This window comes from Macaca thibetana, chromosome 11 (assembly GCF_024542745.1).
Source record: "Macaca thibetana thibetana isolate TM-01 chromosome 11, ASM2454274v1, whole genome shotgun sequence".
Classification (NCBI taxonomy): Eukaryota; Metazoa; Chordata; class Mammalia; order Primates; family Cercopithecidae; genus Macaca; species Macaca thibetana.
The window spans coordinates 58,362,578-58,378,908 of NC_065588.1; the positions used below are offsets into that span (position 1 = coordinate 58,362,578).

Sequence of the window (16,331 nt, forward strand, 5' to 3'; positions counted from 1 at the left end):
ATTCATTAAATAAATACTTAAAGAGCTCTGACTATAGGGCACAGTGTGAGGTATTATTAATTTTGTTCTTTCTGCCATATTTTTCTTCCTCTACCACCTCTTTTCTCCACATGTTAAAATTCTATTCATCCTTCAGGACCCAGTCCAAAAGACATGTGAACTTGCTATGTGAAGCCTTTTCTAATTTCTTCCCACTATCCCCCAATAACTTTTTTTAATGTAACTAAATAATTATTTATTTACACACTGCTATCATGATATTCATTGCAATTTGGTTTGTATTGGAAAGTAATCTATGCCTCCTTTACCAGTTACCACATGATTTACATATTTTTTAGGATCCCATCAAGAAGTTAGAATAGACGTTCAAAGGTCAATTATCAATGTATCCCCCAATTCCAAAAGGTTAGCTTCTATGAAATGTATGTTTGTGAGTCCTTAGAAATTTATATCCTAACCCCCAAGGTAATGATATTAGAAAGGGGGGGCCTTTGAGAGGTGATTAGATCACAAGGGTAGAGTCCTCATGGAGGGGATTAGTGCCCTTATAAAAAAGGCCCAGAGGAACTTGTTTGCCCTTTTCACTATGTGAGGACACAGCTAAAAGCCTCATCTATGAACCAGAATGTGAGTGCTCACCAGACAACCAAACCTGCCAGTGTCTCAATCTTGGACTTCTCAGCCTCCATGACTGTGAAAAATAAACTTCTACTGTTTATAAGCTACCCAGCCATGATATTTTGTTATAGCAACCTCATAGGCTAAGAGATTAGCAGAGCACGAAATATTTGGGGAAATATCATACTTAAGAATCTGTGCAAATATGCAGTCACTTGGGAGATGGGAACTGGCAAGATTGGGTCCCTGTCCTGAAAGAAAAGTGATGTGGTAGGTGAAGAACCAAGCAAGGACTCAATCAAAAAGCAAGCCAGCAAGTTCATTTTAAACACTAGACTCTGGGAGGGGACTGAATTTCAGCAGTAACAAGTAAGAAGTCTAATTAGCAGGAGTGGACTAGTTCCAACAGTACTTTGACAATATCACATAATTACTGCTACTTGACTAGTCATAAATGACACTTGTAAACCAGGAACAAGACTGAGGTTGCAAACAAATCAGTGGTCCCAACTCTGGGAAGCTGAGAATGGCATGGCATTGTGCAGCCTCTGAATCTCCTAATCAGAAATACACTCAATTGCATTTAGTAAACATCTGTCTTTGGGTTAAAGGCTAAAAAAAATCTATAATGTACCTAGAAATTTCTGAAAAAAAAATTGAACCCTGCATTCCATTGATGGACATTTGAGTTGTTTCCACCTTTAGGGTATTTTAAACAAATTGCTGTGAATGTGGAGGTATAAATATGTCTTCAAGACCCTTCTTCCAATTTTTTGAGGAACTGCCATACTATTTTCCACAGTGGCTGTACCGTTTACTTTCCCATCTACAGGGTACAAGTGTTCCAATGTCTCCTTATCCTCACTGTCCTCGGCGTTTTGTGCTGCTATAAAAAAATATAGCTGAGACTGGATAGTTTATAAAGAACAGACATTTATTTCTCACAGTTCTGGAGGCTAAAAAGTCTAAGATCAAGGCATTGGCAAGTTTGGTTGTTTGGTAAGGGCTGCTCTCCACTTCGAAGATGGCACCCTGCTGCTGCACGTCCCAGAGAAAGGAACACTGGTGGAAAAGCAAGAGGGCTGAGGCTTCGGGGGACTTCTTTTATAAGGGCTCTGATTCCATTCATCAGGGAGGGCCTTTATGGCCTAATCATGGCTTAAAGACCCCATCTCTTAATATCACCACATTGAGCATTAAGTTTAAACATCTGTATTTTGAAGAGGACATATTCAAACCACACCGTTCACCAACACTCATTATATTCTGTTATTGTTGTTTTTATTCTCATGGGTATGAGGTGTTATTAATCATCTTTTAAATCATCCATGTCATCAAGTCTGTGGCTGGGCAAATAGTAATGTTCAATAAATACTTATGCAATTAAATTGAAAAAGAGCTAAGCTCAGCAGCATCTGAAAAAAGCAGATGTGCATTACATGATGTAATTCCATCTCAAGGAGATTGAGTGTTTTGCTCTCGCTTGCAGCTATGCTAATACAAATTCTCTCTTCTTTCTTTCTTATTTTGAGGTATTTCAAACTATGGACACATTTACAACACTGTGGGAGATTTCATGAATAATTGTGAAATTCCTTGTGTTTTGCCAGTCAATGAAATGGTCACTTTTCTATGTGTATCTTTTTCTATGTGTATACGCTATTGTGTTAAGTAAGTTTATATAAGAGCAGTAGATGTGTAGAATAATATCCATGTTGACCTGGGGCAAAATACATGTATATTACAAACAAATTTTTAATTGCTCTAAATTAAAGGTAAGAAATGCAGAGAGACTGTATCACAGGGGGTTCTGATCTTTGCTTGTGGGTCAGGCTTCAGCGCAGAGGTGACATTTGAGTGCATCTTTTTCCATGTGCGTATTCTTTGACTTGTACTTTTCTGTAACCAGGCAAAAATTAATTCAACCAAGAGATACTGATTAATCACCTGCTAAATGTAAGCACTATGCTAGGCTCGGTGGGGTTGCAGAGAGGAACCTAAAGACTTGGCTTGCTCCCAAAAAATGACAGAGGCTGGGAATCATCCTGGTTCCATAGAGATTCTACAGCAGAGCAAGGTCAAAGTCCTTACATGCAAGAATATAAATGTAATGGGTAAGTTAAAGAGAATCTCATAGCCATTCATCATGCATCTAGTGAAATGATTTGATTCTAAAGAACATGTTACACTCCCATTGTTTGTCCTATCCATTTGTCCATTTGAATAAAACACATCCACATAACACGTGTATTATATCAAAATGCACTGGCAGGCTGGCACTGTTCATTCAATCTATAATAATGCAAGGTGCTGGAAATTGAAGTGAAAGTTGAACTGACTCCTTGAACCATACAAAATAACGTTCAAAGAAGCATCCATTTTTAGAATACCAAATATTTCCGTTCTGAATTTGAAAATCAACCAAGTATAGTGGCAGGAGGACTGATACAGGAAATCAGAAGAAAACAGACTGATAAGTTGAAATTTGTGAAATTCCTGCTTTTGCATAAAATGAATGGGGAAAAATTATAAAGTTGATCTATTCACCATTATCATCCATGCTCCAATAAAGATTAGAGTTAGTCCAGATAGGACAGACACACAAGCGAGGAAGCACATAAGCAGGTTTGCAGTCCCACATTCTGTAATCTTGGCCCAGGCCTGGTAATGTTATGGTGGTCAACCTTTCCTAATGAGTTCTTCTTGTTGGTTCAATGGGTATTCATTATTTAACACACATCACCACATTTTACTATCATTTAAAAACTGGTTGAAAATATGTTCCCTGATCCCTTCTGATATTAGATGCTCTTCTAGATGGCAGTAGAAATGGTGAGATAGTTAGAAAATGAAATTTCAAAAACTTCATTTCTGCTGGTCTGACCTTATTTTCTTTTTCTGTATACAACCTGGTTATTCCTATTTCTGGGCCTTTTGTCATGCTATTTTACCTACATAGCGTATCTTCCATACCACTCTATAAGCACTTCCATTGAAACCCTGTCAGTATTCTCAATCATTCTCCAAGCTGAGAAAAGCTGAACAGCATTTTCTTGGAGTTCCACTAGTACTCTACATATGAATTATAGTATAATAAGCCCAGGCTTCAGGTCCCTACATTGTACTTAAGAATGCACATTAAATATGCTTAATCATTTCAAAGTATTATACAAAAACATGAGACATACACATAAGCCTCAATCTCAGCAACATTGTTTCAAGCCCCACATTCAGCATTTTGGGCTTGTTGTGTTTGTTTGAACACATTCAGGTCTGCTTTGCTTGTCTATATTTTCAGGGGTATTATGATTAAGTAATAACAATAACAATAGTTTCCATTTCTTGACAGCTTACTCTGTTCTAGTCACTGTGCTAATCATTTTTCACACATGATCTTAGTCAATCATTGAAACAATGCTATTCAGTTGAGTTGATATGAGGATTATTATTCCAATCAATCACATTAGGAAACTAATAGAGAAGATAAGTAGAAAGTTGTCCCAGAGTTCATGACTCTATGAACTCTTACTTTGCCACAGACGATATCGTCTCTAATAAAGGTAGAATCAGAGTGTTGGCTTTACAAACATGTAAAACGGACTGATTTCACATTCTTTCTCGGCCTCTCATAAGCTGGGTTATGCTGAAGGCATTTGCTGATCACTTTGAGTCACACTTCTTCACCAATAAAATAATGATTGTGATTATTAAATGCAATAATGTATATGAAATACAAAATAAATGATTATCACACAGGAAACACTGACCAAGTGTTCCATTTTTCCCTTTCAAATACATTGTAAGTTCTTCAAGTCAGAAATATTGTTATGACATTGGAGCACTCTAATGTTACTAGCACAATAACGCCACCATAAGTAATCAATAAATGCTTTATGACTGAACAATAAACATTTATTATGATTAAGAAACAAATGTATTCATTTTCTAGCTAATTTTAAGGTTAAAAAATTGTTTTAATAATCTACTTTAAAGTTTTTTTCTCCTATCCTTGAAGACTATTATTCATTAGTGAGACTCTGTAAAGAAGACGAAAAAGCAACACTTGAACACAGGCTAAGTCTGGAGACATATTAAATAACTAAAAAGAATCCTGACTCAGCTTCTGACCATTAAACTATTTTAAAATATTAGACTATTTTTAAAATATAGGGCCTGAAAAAATAAAAATACAGGACTTCGTCTGAGTACCTAAATCTTATTTGCCTCATTGTGTAAGAGGGCAATGCATAAGAGGTACGCATCCATTAAATATCTCTAATGAAAGACCTACTAGTACTGAGTAAAAAATAAATGACAACATATATCTGATCTCCAGTGAACTATAGTCTAATAGAGAAAACATGTGTGACACATGTGATAAATACATTTTTTAAAGTACGAAAATAATGATATAATAATACAAAGGAAAGAGATATTCACTAAGATTGAAGGATCATAGAACTCAATACACATTTGAACTCGGCCTTGTAGAAGAGTACAAATTCACAAGGCAAAGATGACGACAAAAGAATATTCCACACAGAGGAAACTGTAAGAATAAAGGCAGAGATATGCAAAAAAGAAAGTTGCAACATTTTTGGAGAATGTCAAGAGATCTAATGTGGCTAAAGCAAAAGGCAAATTAAGCTACATAGTCAGAGAAAGGATGAGAAAGGAAATATGGTATAAGAGGCCTAGACTCAAAGCAGAAGTTTGGACCCTGCCATTTCAACTCTGAGAATATTTTTACCCTGCCACTTTGACCCAGTTGTATACCAAATTCATGTCTTCATTCTTTAAAATATATAAATTGAATAAAATATTCTTGTTATTTATTCCTGACACTAAGCATAAAAAATAACTAAGAAATCAAAAAAATAATTAGCTAATTGATAATGGAGATTACTGGTAGACATTATCAAATCAGAATACAACAGATAATGGCTAAAATTGCACAGGGTAAAATTTGTTAACAAAGATCTAATTTTCTTAGTAAAATTCATATCTGATTTTTTTTGGTTCCCCAAATATTGGACTTGTTAGAAATAATGGCCACAAAAGAAAAAATACCATGTTGGAAGTTATAATTGTTAAATATGTTAAGAATAAAACTGGCTGTAAAGGATAAATAAGATTTAAATAAACAAAGCAGAGATAACACATCTGGGATATAAGAAATGAATCATTTTGGCCAAAAGAATTTTTTTCTTCAGAAGTTATAATGTTAAGAATTAAATGGCACATCAAACCCCAATTTGGAAGGTTTTTACAACAGTCAAAGGAGTTTGGTAATAACATAAACTATGTTCTTCTGCCAGAAAATGACATAACAGAAGAACCATTTTTAGATAATTGACTAGTTAACAAACATGCATTAAAGACCAAGAAATAATCACCGAGAAGTAATTATAGAAACAAGAGTCACCAGTTTAAAAGCTAGTGCAAGAATCATCATGGACACCTAGACTAGAATGGTCACATAGACAGTGGTAAAGAAAAATTTGAAAAGCATTTTAAGAAATGAAAAAAAAAAACTGATCCTCAAAGATTAATTCTATACAGAAAAAGAACCTAGAAGGCTAAAGAATACTTCTTCTGGACTATCTGTATTTCATGAATTTAAAACAGGAGAGGGTAATCCATAATGTCTTATGACTCATTAGTTCTAAACAATGAAGACTGAGAAAAAAGTTATGAGATAGAGCAAAAGATCATTATTGAACTTAGAAGAAATGGAAGGAAGCTGGGAGGGTATGGAAAGCAGGGAAGAATAAGAAGTGAGTGGAAATCAAAGACACAGAGACAATGGATATAGAATGCTCATTTGAAAATCACACAAGAAACGGTGACGAAGGAAGACTTCTTGGAAAGAAAATGGAAATGCTATCTGGGTCTTGAATAATAGAAATAAGACAGGCAGAGAGAAAGTGGTAAATTATACAATACTCTTGAATCCACACAAAGTCTTGTTATTGCTCTTATGGTAAGAGAACTTAATAGAGAAACAGAAGTTATATTCAATAATGATCCAGGTAGCCGGGCTAGGCATCAGTACTACCTATAGAAAAGGAAAAGTTGAGAAGGGAAGATCCCAAATTAGTTTCCTTAGGAGATACAACCAAGTGGTGATAACTTCACTCTCTCGACCTTTCCAAAGTTGTATGAGCCCTAAGCCCTTGCATTAAAATCTTCACATCTGGAATTCACAAAGTGAGTTCTGTTTTCTTGGCCAAACCCTGACTGATGATATACATGGTATAGAGGAATTAGGACTGGGTAACTTAAGAAGGCTAGAAATGGGGAAATGACTGAGTAAATAACTGGGCAGAATGAAGAATCTATACTGGAAAGAGAACCACAAGTAGCATGACTTTTTTAAAAGATCAAATAACTTGTACCTATGGACAAACTGGCCATTGGAAATGATGATTATTGGCAACAGTAAGTCATCTGGGGGAAAGAGACGGGGCAATGGGATGATCCACTAAGGGAAAAGAAGCATACAAAAGATATCTCAGGAAAAGTGAGAGGTAACATCAAACTGGGGTCAAGCGGATTACGGATAGTTCGAACCGATGATTAGAAAGCAGAACACTCATTTTGCACCACAAAAACTGGTGATCTAAATTGAGTAACTCATACTTCAGAAATGATTTTCCCACCTACCTACATACCCTATCCAAATGCTAGTACCAGAAAAATAGAACACTTACTATATTAGCACCCGAGAAAAAGATATTCCTGTGAATTATACAAAAGAACAGTATGTTTTTCCTTTTCAAACACATAACTCCCATTAAAGTAAATGCATGTTTTTATATACCTGTCAAAAATAGATTATAGGCACTCTCAGTAAAGGTCATTTGGGTCTATTTCTTCTACCCAGGAGTATACCTGTGAATGCAAATTAAAAGTGCACTGTACAAATGTTGTAAGATAAGAGCTCCAAGTGCCCTTAATCCTCTCATTTATGCAATGTGAACAGTCCTGCTGAAAAAAGCATTTCATATCATATTTTAATCAAGTACGTATCCCCCAAGGATACATGTTGCAAACATATGTAAGTTCTGATTTCCTTGGAAAATATTATTTAGATTATTTTTTAATTATAGATTAACACAGTAGTTCCCAAATTTGTCTTCACATTATTAGTAGAATCAAGTGGGATCTTTTAAGAATTTCAAATCCCAAGATATCACCCAGAACAATTACATCTTAATCTCCTAGGGTGAGGCAAAGACCTTGTTATTTTTTTGAAGCTCCCCAGGTGAGTCCAACATCCATATAAGCTGGAAACCACTGTGTTAAGATAGGATTCCTTAAAGGAAACCTGATTAGCCTTTGAGAGCAGCAGGTCTGACTTAGCTACGTATCAGAACCGCCTGGGAAGTTCTAAAAATCCCCAGACCTTGGCTACACCCAAATTGTAATCCTTGGGGAAGTGAGAAGGGAGCCAACCACTGTTGTTCTTTAAAGTTCCAAAATGCAGCCAAGTTTGAGAACCAGTGCTTTAAGCCAGAAAATGGTTTGTAATACTTATTAAAACCATTAGATGTCTGGAAAAATAACTTCATTGATGCAATAAAAATTCTTATTAAAACTCTCCAAACAAAGAAGGAACAAGAATGTGTATTATGTTATGTAAAGTGTGTATTATGTATGTGTATTATGTTAAGCAGACCAGCTATTGTGTTAACTACAATATTGAAAATTAGGACAGAGACAGAACAAGCCTAAGCAAGACAAAAAGAAGAAATATAACCTGTTGTCATTTAGAGAGGTATAATTGAATCTTTCAATCTCTATATAATATATTCCTGTTCTATTCATCACTTTTGCCGAATGTATAAGTTTAAGAAAATTTAAAGAGAAAGAATTTTACTGATAGAAAAGGTTTTCCAAATACTCAAAGTATGTAGATTAAATGATGGAATAATTTTGAAGCAAGAAAAGGTCATCTCTTATCCCTAATTCCAATTCTAATCAGTAGTTTCTGGCCATTCTTCGGTCCTGTTGAAAATTAGCTCAGCATGAATAAAGTGTATATTATGTTTCAAATGCAACAGAAGGGGTGGTTGAATTAAGATGATTTGATGCTATAACTTTTAAGTGTTTATTAAATGTTCACTTTCATGTAAATATATTTCAGTGGAAGGTTTAAGTATCATTTAAAACAGATTTTATAAAGTATAATTAGATGTCTGTCAGATGGGAAGACAAATTAAAAGTGCAATTCACACTGTTGCAGCAGCAGTGCCACCAGGAGCAGCTGAGCTTTTGTACAATGCTCAAGGCATAATGTAATCCAGTCTCCGCAGCACACGTGATTATAGACTCGTAGGGATACTACTATTTAAATTATTAATCAATGCAGTTTCCTTTGGTAGAAAAACCTGTGTGCTACACAAAGGAGGGGGAAGAATAAGGTCTTTTTCAACTTTTGTTAATTGACTGCCTGGTAAAAAGCCTCTTACATCTCAATCTCCTAGGGTGAGTTCATCGAAGTATCAGCTAGGCATGCCCTGCCAATTGACAGTATATGACAAAGCTAGTGGGAAACATCCATTTAGCCAATTACTTTGGGAGGATTTAGTAGTTGTTACAACTGGAAATCTCTGGGTAGAAGCCAGATGAACCAACAGATTTTTTTTACACTGTGTATATCTAAGGTGCACAAAGTGATGTTTCCATACACATATACATAGTGAAATGATTGCTACAGTCCAGCTAATTAACATATAATCATCTTACATAGTTACTTTTTGTGTTAATAGCACATTAAGTCTACTCTTAGCAAATTTCAAGTATACAATACAATATTATTAACTAATATGTAGTCTTCATGCTATACATTTGATATCTAGACATACTCATCTGATATAAGATATAACTGCAACTTTGTACCCTTTGACCTACCTTTCTCCATTCCACTTCTTCCCTCACCTCCACCCAACCTCTGGTAACTACCATTCTACTCTCTGTATGTATTCTACTTTTTTTAGATTCCATATATACATGAAATCATGCAGTATTTTACTTTCTGTGTTCTGTATCTGGCTTATTTCAGTAACCTGTCTTTCAGGGTCACCCATTTTGTCACAAATAACAGGATATCCTTTCTAAGGCTCAATAATACGTGTGTGTGTGTGTGTGTGTGAGTGTGTGTGTGTGTGTATCCCAATTTCTTTCTTTACTCATCTGTTGACAGACACTTAGGTTGTTTCCATAGCTTGGCTATTGTGAATAATGCTGCAATTAACATTTCTAAATTATCCCCACAGCTTTTAATGCAGAGGTAGGTGCAATTCTAGCTATTGTAAACTTACCCAAAACATCAACGGGGACCCAATTGATGATTACTCCCTTTGAGGTTGTTGGTTAAGGGTACAAACTTGTAGTTAAAAGACAAATAAGTTCTGGAAACCTAATGTACAGCATGGTGACTACAGTTAATAATAATGTATTATACACTTGAAATTTAGCAACAGAGTAGATCTCAAGTGTTCTCATAACCACAAAAAAGCAGAGAGGAGGAGGGACCCTAGGTGAGGTGATTGATACATTAATTAGCTTGATTGTGGTAATCATTTCACAACGTATACATATATCAAAACATCACATGGTACACCTTAAATACATACAATTTTTATTTGTCCATCATACCTCAATAAAGCTGGAATGAAAAAATAAAGGGAATCCACTTTACTAAATGGTATAATTGCGTAACTAACCTAAATCTTAGGCAAACCTTTAACAAAATCACTTTTCTTCCTTCATCAGCTGGAAAGAATCACTAATAGATGAAAAATCAAAAATGATATGTTTTGCCTTTTCATTTTCTTCACTGAGCCTCTATTGGACTCATTAATTACCCAATCAAAAGGCAATATACTTAGTTGTCATAAGACACTCCTACCAACATGATAGAACCTGCCACCAATGCAGTCTAAGGTTTTGTTCTCCTTTCATTAAATGTATCTATTATTAGTTGTTAAACAATGTATTTTGATATTTCTGGATTTCACAATTCATACATGACTGGAAAAATAAAAATCATAAAATACAATTTTATAAAGAACTCTCCTAACAAATAAAAGCAAACACACACAAATCATCTAAATAGGCATTTACTTTGAATCCGATCAGCAAATGTTTATTATAATCCAAATTTTCTTTTTCATTTATTATACTTTAAGTTCTGGGGTACATGTGCACAACGTGCAGGTTTGTTTCATATGTATACCTGTGCCATGTTGGTGTGCTGCACCCGTTAACTCATTTACATTAGGTATATCTCCTAATGCTATCCCTCCCTGCACCCCACAACAGGCCCCGGTGTGTGATGTTCCCTACCCTGTGTCCAAGTGTTCTCATTGTTCAATTCCCACCTGTGAGTGAGAACATGCAGTGTCTGGTTTTCTGTCCTTGTGATAGTTTGCTGAGAATGATGGTTTCCAGCTTCGTCCATGTCACTGCAAAGGACATGAACTCATCCTTTTTATGGCTGCATAGTATTCCATGGTGTATATGTGCCACATTTTCTTAATCCAGTCTATCATTGATGGACATTTGTGTTGGTTCCAAGTCTTTGCTATTGTGAATAGTGCCGCAATAAACATACATGTGCATGTGTCTTTATAGCAGCATGATTTATAATCCTTTGGGTATATACCCAGTAATGGGCTAGCTGGGTCAAATGGTATTTCTAGTTCTAGATCCTTGAAGATGGGGTCATTTAAAAACCTTTCAATGCACAAAACATTTTGCAGCATTTCATATGAATTTGCATTACAAACTACATATACTTTAATCCCAAATGAAAGACTCAAGTATGCTTTTCGACCTAAGCCTCATTAAATGGTAGATGTGATCAGCCTTTCAATTTTCCTCTTAGCAAGATCTTTGGATAAAATATATTGTCTCCAAATTTTAAAATGGTTCCAATTTGCTAGTATTAAATAAGCACTTTTAAAATTAATTATCTCCTTTCCTGATAGTCTATGCTTTTCACATCCACACTAGAAATATTATAAAGTGCTCCAGCAAAATATGAAACAAAGATACCTTATTGTTTGACTTTCCTATTTGACCTTGTTTGCCAAGTATACACTGAATGTCATGGCTTCCATTGCTAAATCCAGACAATGAATGTGCTACTGTCAGAAAGCCCATTTGACTGAAACCTCTTCTTTTGTGAAATTCATTCTGTAACCCTATACCTGGTCTCTATAAAGAATAAAATTGTATTTGTATGTCTTATAGTTGGTAGACAAGCGAAGTAAAATTGCTACTCTTTTTAAAAGCCTAGCTTTCTCTTGTTTGCTTTCGTTTAATTCTACAAGTCTTTGTAGCTTCCTACAGTATGAAACCATTCTCTCACTTTGTCTTTCTCAACCATAAGATAAATCAATGCAAAACAGCCACTTTTGTGAACATCAGTCTTTCTTTCAGCCAGGCTCTCACAATGCAAGCACAGTGGTGCCCTCATCTTCTAATCAGTTTTCAGATATCGTTTGATTGTGAAGGGGAGGTAATAGGAAATAAAGAGGAAAGAAAGAAAATCATTCCACTGATTTCAGTAGATTAGGGTTTTGCCTTCTTTTAGATTAAGAATTCCTTTTATAAAAATAATGAAAACATTCCTACAATAGTGACCATGATGAAGATGCTCAGAAGTAGCATTGCCCAGGTTTCGCTTAGCAATGAATATTTAATGAGCTACATGACTCTGTGCAAGTTACTTAACTTCTCTGTGCCACATTTTTCCATGTAAAATAATATTGCCCCTCTCAATAGGAGACTGTGTGGATTAAAAAGAGATAATGTATACAAAACACTAAATCCACCTGAGTAATTGCTCAAAAAAATCAATTCTTACTTTAAAAGCAGAATTTAATGAAATTTCCAAAAGGCCTAACATCCTATATAAATATCTTCTAAAATAAATTTGGTGAATTTGATATTCTTATAAAACTTCACCATATATCTCAGACCCTATATTTCAAAATATGACAAATTAATGTTATAATATTTTATAACAAATATTCTAATAATAATTTTCAAAATGAAAATGTATTTTAAAGTTTAAAGAGAAGAACAGTTCCTACATGAGAAAGAAAGGAAGATTGACATACACCTACATCAGACAGAAGTACCATGGGGGATGAAGAAGAAACAGCCCCAAAGTCTCCACACATGCCCACACACATTAGAAATGGATTTCCTCTTGGTTCTCAGTGGTGCTCAGCATTGAAGATAACTTGGATTCACCTGAAAGCATTTGAGTCTGTCTGGATAAAATGCAGATTTCAGGGCCTCAACAAAGACCTACTGAATTAGAACCCCTGGAGAAGCAGGAGGCAAGAAATTGACATTTGACAAGAAGCCCCTCCCAGGCTCAAAGTCCCACCAGTGATGCCAGTAGCTCATGTACCATACTTCAAGAAACTGTAAGAATTGAAGTCCCAATTGAGCAGTAGCTATGATGGCCAGTTCTTGCCAATGTTGCCTACGTTTGCATTGTTTTTCAAAGTAGACATACATGGAGTGATCAATCTGTCTTTAATTAACACTTGTGACTGTCTCCCAATCAGAAAACCCAAGAGCCTAGTTCTCCAGTAACCAGGAAACTGTGTGAAATTCATTTTCACGGAATAATATGCATGGCTTCTTCAGTGCTAAACTATAATAGGTTATAATGGGAAACTAAATGACATTTGCCATTTTTCTGCAGATAATGTCATGTTATTCTCTTTTGCTATCCAATAATAGCCATTAAAATAAATTCTGGTCAAACAAACTCCCCCAAATACTAGAGTCACTTTGTGATTGTGCACTACATTGTCTAATTACCCTGCCACTGCATAGCACTTTCCACATAATTAGATAAATAGTAATTATCCTTTGAGGAGCCAATAACTCAGTGGAATTGGGGAATGGTAAAGTGAATCACTGCCTTACTGGGTAAGTATGGAAAAACATCTTCAATGAAGGTTTTAAAATCAGGCCACTGAAGCACATCTCAAAGGCTATGTGTTTTATATTATATCACATGAATAAAAATGGAACAAATAGAAAAAGGTTAGTGAAATGGCAGTTCATCTACTGCAACATCATTTCAGAAATTAAAGCTGGCAGCATAAGTTCATCCTTTTCCAGGGTATAGGAAGAGTGAGAAAGGAGTGAGGTAAAGTATATTCTAGCAATCCACTGAAGTACTGCCTAGAAAATGTCCTAAATTGGACAAAGAATCATCAGACTTGAAAAAGGAAGGTGAGTAAGTAGGAAATTAAGAAAAGAAAGGAACAGAGAAAATAAGAGGAAATAAATAAGAAAAGAAAAACCAATCTTAAAGAGAAACAACACTGCTGCCACAAAGTAGGAGCATGGCACCACCCCCTCCCCCATGGCAGCTCAATCACCACAGTAAAGATGCCTAGAAAGAGACCAGTTAATGAAAGATGCAGATATGGCAAACGAGACTGGAAAGGAAGACTCTACAAAAGAAGTTTCATGGAAATAAATAAGAAAAATTAATCACCCTCTTTGCCCATCTCCCACCCCATATCTCATAGGCAAGCTTTACCAACGCTGTGTCTCATAAAAGTATACTTTAAAATATACTTTAAATGTCACACTGACTAGAAACATTATTGCTAATGCTTATTCAGAAAATTATTTTCTTTTACATAAATTACCTTTAAAATATATTTTATGTTTATGAACTGTTTAGAATAACTCCAGATACTTTGCCCCCATAGAAATGTATCCCTTGCCATGCAAGCCTGGTTCCACATACACAAATCAATAAACAAAACCCATCACATAAACAGAACCAACGACAAAAACCACATGATTATCTCAATAGATGCAACAGCCCTTCATCCTAAAAACTCTCAATAAACTAGGTATTGATGGAACGTATCTCAAAATAATAAGAGCTATTTATGACTAACCCACAGCCAATATCACACTGAATAGGCAAAAACTGGAAGTATACCCCTTGAAAACCAGCACAAGACAAGGATGCTCTCTCTCACCACTCCTATACAACATAGTATTGGAAGTTCTGGCCAGGACAATTAGGCAAGAGAAAGAAATAAAGGGTATTCAATTAGGAAATGAAGAAGTCAAATTGTCCCTGTTTGCAGATGACATGATTGTATATTTAGAAAAACCCATCGTCTCAGCCCAAAATCTTAAGCTGACAAGCAACTTCAACAAAGTCTCAGGGTATGAAACCAATGTGCAAAAATCACAAGCATTCCTATACACCATTAACAAACAGAGAGCCAAATCATGAGTGAACTCCCATTCACAATTGCTTCAAAGAGAATAAAATACCTAGGAATCCAACTTACAAGGGATGTGAAGGACCTCTTCAAGGAGAACTACAAACCACTGCTCAATGAAACAAAAGAGGACACAAACAAATGGAATAATATCCCATGCTCATGGATAGCAAGAATCAATATTGTGAAAATGGCCATACTGCCCAAGGTAATTTATAGATTCAATGCCATCCCCATCAAGCTACCAATGATTTTCTTCACAGAATTGGAAAAAACTGCTTTAAAGTTCATGTGGAAACAAAAAGAAGCCTGCATTGCCAAGACAATCCTAACCAAAAAGAACAAAGCTGGGGGCATCACACTACCTGACTTCAAACTACACTACAAGGCTACAGTAACCAAAACAGCATGTTATTGGTACCAAAACAGAGATATAGAACAATGGAACAGAACAGAGGCCTCAGAAATAACACCACACATCTAAAATCATCTGGTCTTTGACAAACTTGACAAAAACAAGAAATGGGGAAAGGATTCCCTATTTAATAAATGGTGCTGGGAAAGCTGGCTAGCCATATGTATAAAGCTAAAACTGCATCCCTTCCTTGTACCTTATACAAAAATTAATTCAAGATGGATTAAAGACTTAAATGATAGACCTAAAACCATAAGAACCCTAGAAGAAAACCTAGGCATGGGCAAGGACTTCATGACTAAAACCAAAAGCAATGGCAACAAAAGCCAAAATAGACAAATGGGATCTACTTAAACTAAAGAGCTTCTGCATGGTAAAAAAAAAAAAAAAAAAAAAAAAAAAAAAAAAAAAAAAAAACCTACCATCAGAGTGAACAGGCAACCTACAGAATGGGAGAAAATTTTTGCCATCTACCCATCTGAGAAAGAGCTAATATCTAGAATCTACAAAGATCTCAAACAAATTTACAAGTAAAAACAATCCCATCAAAAAGTGGGCAAAAGATATAAACAGACACTTCTCAAAAGAAGACATTTATGCAGCCAAGAGACACATGAAAAAAATGCTCATCACTGGCCATCAGAGAAATGCAAATCAAAACCACAATGAGATACCATCTCACACCAGTTAGAATGGCAATCATTAAAAGTCAGGAAACAACAGATGCTGGAGAGGATGTGGAGAAATAGGAACGCTTTTACACTGTTGGTGGGAGTGTAAATTAGTTCAACCATTGTGGAAGAGATGTGGCAATTCCTCAAGGATCTAGAACTAGAATTACCATATGACCCAGCAATCCCATTACTGGTATATACCCAAAGGATTATAAATCATGCTAGTATAAAGACACATGCACACATATGTTTATTGTGGCACTATTCACAATAGCAAAGACTTGGAACCAACACAAATGTCCATCAATGATAGACCAGATTAAGAAAATGTGG

The 16,331-nt window shown here is 35.4% G+C and overlaps 1 protein-coding gene across 3 annotated transcripts in view; it reads right to left on the reverse strand.

Moving 5' to 3' along the window:
- The window catches only part of TAFA2 (TAFA chemokine like family member 2), a 502,254-nt gene that overhangs the window by 266,110 nt on the left and 219,813 nt on the right, over positions 1 to 16,331 (reverse strand). The window contains exon 1 of one of the 3 annotated variants that reach the window (XM_050748433.1): positions 7,442 to 7,626. The exons of the other annotated variants lie outside the window; for them this stretch is intronic. The gene's annotated coding sequence lies outside the window, so the exon portion shown is untranslated. Of the gene's footprint in view, positions 1 to 7,441; positions 7,627 to 16,331 lie in introns of those variants that run through there. 3 annotated transcript variants of the gene reach the window in all.